Source organism: Hemibagrus wyckioides, linkage group LG01 (genome assembly GCF_019097595.1).
Source record: "Hemibagrus wyckioides isolate EC202008001 linkage group LG01, SWU_Hwy_1.0, whole genome shotgun sequence".
NCBI classification, from domain to species: domain Eukaryota; kingdom Metazoa; phylum Chordata; class Actinopteri; order Siluriformes; family Bagridae; genus Hemibagrus; species Hemibagrus wyckioides.
Window position 1 is genome coordinate 34,358,280 of NC_080710.1, and position 5,252 is coordinate 34,363,531.

A 5,252-nucleotide genomic window follows, 5' to 3' on the forward strand; every position below is an offset into this window, starting at 1 on the left:
AATCTCATTGTTCCCCAGGTAGACACCCAAGTATTTAAAACCACCTCTTTTCCACGCTAAGCCTCCTGGTAGTGACGGTTGCCCACCTTCCCACTCCCCAATTAAAATGGCTTCACTTTTAGCCCAGTTAACTTTGGCAGAGGATAAAATATGAAAGTCATTTAAAATGCCAGTTAAAACATTGACATCATTTTGTGTGTTTATCATCACTACCAGATCATCTGCATAAGCTGATAAACATATTGAGGCATTAGCATGTGGAATATTAAAACCAGAGAGATTACTTCTTAACTTATTTAAAAGAGGTTCAATAGCTAGAGAGTACAACATTCCAGAGAGGGAACAGCCCTGCCTGATCCCTCTGTACACTCTAAAAGGAGCACATAAACCACCGTTAACCTTCAGTACACTCTCAATGTCACTGTACAACACCCTGATCATGGCTATAAAACCTGGGTTGAACCCGAAGGCTTCCAGCACCTTCCACAAATATTCATGTTCAACCCGGTCAAAAGCCTTTTCCTGATCTAGAGAAATCAGACCAGTCTTTAAGCCCAATAGCCTGGAGACGTCCAAAATGTCACGAATTAAATACACATTATCGAATATGGACCTATCAGGCACACAGTACGTCTGGTCCTGGTGAATGAGCTGCTCCATTACCTTAGTCAGTCTCGAGGCTAATGCTTTTGAGAGCAGCTTGCAGTCAGTGCACAGTAGTGAGACCGGGCACCAGTTCTTCAGGTGGGTCAGGTCTCCCTTCTTCGGTAGCAGGGTCAGGACGGCCCTCCTGCAGCTCAGTGGGAGTTCACCTCTCCGCACGCTGTCCCGTAGGACATCCAGCACATCCTGCCCTATGACAGCCCAGAATGCTTCGTAGAGCTCGCAAGGGAGACCGTCTATACCTGACGCCCGTCCATTCTCCATCCCCTGGAGAGCCTCATGAACCTCCTCCAGCGTGAGCTCCCTGTCCAGCTCTCTCGCCGCTTGCTCAGAGAGCTTTGGCAGGTTCATGAGGAAGCTGTCCTCCACTACTTGTGCCCCTGACCACTCACTGCTGTACAGCTTCGAGTAGAAGCTTACTGTCTGCTGGCGAATTTCAGTGGGTTCAGATAAGAGATCCCCTGATTCTGTTCACACAGCATGTATGAATCTTTTCTGTCCATTCTTTTGCTCTAAACTGAAAAGAACTTTGAAGGAGCATCCATCTCAGCTGCGCTTTTAAAGCGTGAGTGGACCAGCACCCCCTGTGCTGTAATGTCTAACAGGTCGTTCATTTTGGCTTTTTTACGTTTGAGGGCTTCAATATGCCCTCGATTTCCAGTGGCCTCCAAACGCTGGAGTTCCGCTATTTCTATCTCCAGAGCTTTCAGAGATTTAGCAATGTCTCTTGTGACATTGAGAGTGTACTGTTGACAGAATTCTTTGATTTGTGTTTTTGTCACATCCCACCACAGCTGAAGTGAACTAAAAGCTGCCTTCTCATGTTTAAAACAATTCCATAAATAAATAAAAGACTCTCTAAAATTAGCGTCTTCTAAAAGTGCAGTGTTAAAATGCCAGTAGGCACTCCTAGGTTTAACCTTCTCTTTAGTAATAGTATACTGGACCATGCTGTGGTCAGAGATACCTACTGGAACAATAAAACACTTTGTGAAAAACGTCAGCTGGTGTTTATAACCATAAAAACGATCTAGTCTCGCCAGGGAGAGTGTGTTATCTATGGCATGGGCCCACGTGTACTGTCTCTTGTTCTTATGAAAAGTTCTCCATATGTCGCTTAACTCGTGGGCCTCCATCATCTCCCACAGATGCTTACGGGAAGCCATGTGAGGTTCTGTGTGGTTCCAATCTAAAATATCTGTAGTACAGTTAAAATCACCACCCAGAATTAAAATCTCTGCAGTGTTGCAGTCAGCAATAACATTGTTCAGAGTATCTAAAAATGTCATCCTCTCCACTGCACTGGTGGGAGTGTACACACAGATAAAAACTAAACCTTATTCTCATAAAAAGTTTTCACTTTTAAAAGCCTCCCATTTAAAATCTCTTCAACTGAATAAGAACAAGGAATAAAACTGCGAGCAAAGAGCAAGGCGACTCCACCACTGAGCGTTGTGTTATGGCTTAAAATCACCAACCCATCCTACTCCTTCACCCAATCAGCAGCATTGCTGGTATCGCTGTGGGTTTCTTGCAGCATGGTAACGTCAATGTGCTTCTGCTTTAAAAGTCCATACAGTTTAGCTCTCTTATTCTGGTCTCTTGCCCCATTAATATTTAAACTCGCAATATTAACCCCTTTCATAAAAATAAATAAAATAAATGAAATTAAACAGAGGGTAAAAAACACTCTAAAATAAAACACACCACACATCAGTCATCATCAGAGTTTTCCCTGTTCATTCTAGTGATCAGTTTCTTCAGACGGAATACTTCAACATCAATGAATGCACCTTCTCTTCTGAAGAACTTCACGTCATGAATAAACTGTTTACGGTCTGGGAAAAACTCTTCTAATGCTACATTTTTCTGCCATTTGGTGTTCCTTAAAAACTCTTTAATATCATCTGCACTGTACACCACATTACTCTGTTCTTCCTGAGAATCGAACATTAAAACTGAATCTGACATGCAGATTCTCGTTCCTCCCCCTTTGTGTCTTTTTTGCCTGTTTTTTCCCCCATCCCTTACCTTGTTTCTTCCTTTTGTTAGGAACTTTACAAACGGGCTCATCCACCATGTCCACGTCTCCCCCATCCCCCTGCACTGGTGTAGTGTCCGGTGTTTCCGGGCGTTCACTCTGCACCTCCGTGCCTGCCTCTGCCAGCGCAGGCAGCTCCAGCACTGCTCCAGAACCCACTGAGCTCTTCTCAGTGGAGCACGGCTTCTCCCGGTCCGGTTGAGCTGAGCATGGCTCTTCCGCGGCCGGTTCGGCCGTGCATGGCTTTTCCGGGTCTGGCTTAGCTCCAGTGGGCTTCTGGGCTGCAGCCTGGGCTTGGGATTGGTACAGCAGCAGCTCCGGGACCCTCAGCAGCCGGCCGAACCGTAGCCGCAGGGGGAACGACCCCAGCCGACTCATCCTGCCCCGGTCGTTCAGAAACACCGGGGTCACTCTGCCTCTCGGGGCAGGCCCGAACAAGATGACCTGTTTTACCGCATTTGAAACACTTGATATCGGTATCAGAGGAAACAAAGATATTGTAGACAAAGCCTTCAACACTGAATTTAAAAACAGCATTCAGCTCCTCCACACCTTCTCTAAAAACTATGAAGACCATTCTCCTGAAGGACACCAAGTGCTTCACCAGTGGGGACTTACAGCCAAGGAGGATTCTCTTAATGGGAGAGACAATTCGTCCATACCGAGACAGCTCTTTACATATAGCCTCGTCAGAGATAAAAGGAGGGACGTTAGACAACATGACCTTCTTAGATGGGGAACTGAGGGGAGAAACTAGTATTTGCTCATTATTAACAATGATACCCTTCTGAATCAGATTTCTGACTTTCTCAACATTGTTCAAAAATACCACAATGGCACTGTTCATTCTGGAGGCAGAGACAATGTTCTCATGCCCCACCACGTTACCGACTGCTAAACAACATTCCTCTACACTCACCGGACACACAACCCGGACACCGTGCCGGACACACAACACGGACACCGTGCCGGCGAGTCAAACTCTCACACAACCTCGCGGTCGGATCCGCCATAACCACGCTTCACCGACACGCTACTCACACACACCTGCACACACACAAGCGCGCGCGCACACACACACACAGTTATTGTCTGCACACACTCGCTCACACACACAAAGTTATTATTCGCACACACACTCACACAATAAGTATATAAGTATTCCGAGATCTTAAACGGAAAAAAAGCACTTTAGTGCCGAAAAATTGGCAAAAAGCCAACCGCTCTCACGCGCTCCACACACCACACTCGCCTCTCCGCCACGCATGCACAGAGAGAGAGAGAGAGAGAGAGAGAGAAAGATCTCTTATTGTACACTTTAACACAGTTTGTAGAGGCTCTTACCCGAGGCTGTGTTAAGGCCTATACCTGTTCTTTCCCCATCTCCGAGGAGGGGACCTGAGACCTCTGACAGATTAGGTACAAGAGAAAGAACTGGATTGGGCTCACCTTCCTCAGAGCTGACCACCCCAGCGCAGTAGTCCCTGAGCTGCATGCGCTCTTCAGATGTAAGTGCTGACCTCCACCTCTGTAAAAGCTGTGCAATCATACGTACAGACTTTACCCCTAGCTTTGTTGCTACATCATCTGAGTGAGCAAAGTCCGGCCCTGACAGTTGCACCAACTGTCGTAGTGTCACAGTCCTTGTGGAGATCAGTGCTCTAGTTAGGGCTGGAGAGATCCTGCTGGTGACATCCAGCCGAGCGCCATGGATGAGAGGTTCATCGAGAAGCCAGCACAGTGACGAACAGTCCTCCTTCTGCAATCTGAACTGGTTAAAAACTTTAAAAATACCTTGATAAAAAGCAGGTAATCCAGTTAAGCTTAGTTGCTTTGTGTCCATTAAAAACAGTGACCTGTCCAGACCCCATGCTCTCCATGAGAGGTTCTCTGGGCCAGTGAGGAGCTTCTGTACATGACAAAGACGAAAGGCCACAGTCCTGCTGGATAAGTGGATAAGTCCTTGTCCGCTCTCTTCCTTGGGTAGGTATAGAATGCTTTGTGGTAACCAGTGCAGCTTGTCCCAAAAAAATGTCTTGTCCACCATCATGGCCTGCAGGTCTGCTAGTAGTTTTGGAGGGGGGTCAATACAGGCCAGTCTGTGCCATAACATTGAAGCAACTAGATTATTTATCCAAAGTAGATTATTTAACCAAAGTTCTGCCCTTATATGACATCTTTGGAACGAGCCATTTCCATTTATTCAGACGTCCTTTTAGCTTTTCACTTATGCCTTCCCAGTTTTTCTTAACATAGCTACTGTCTCCCAGGTACACTCCCAAATATTTAAAACCCCCTGTTCTCCAGGTTAAATTATCTGGGAGACATGGTTCCCCACCTTTCCAATCACCGACTAAAATGGCTTCACTTTTGTTCCAGTTTACTTTTGCAGAAGATATCACATTAAACTTAATTATGATGTCAGTTAAAATATCAATATCTCTTTGTTCAGTCATCATCACAACAACATCATCAGCATAGGCAGAAACACAGTATGGCGTATTACACCTTGGTATAGACAGTCCAGAAATCTTGCTTCTTATCTGAC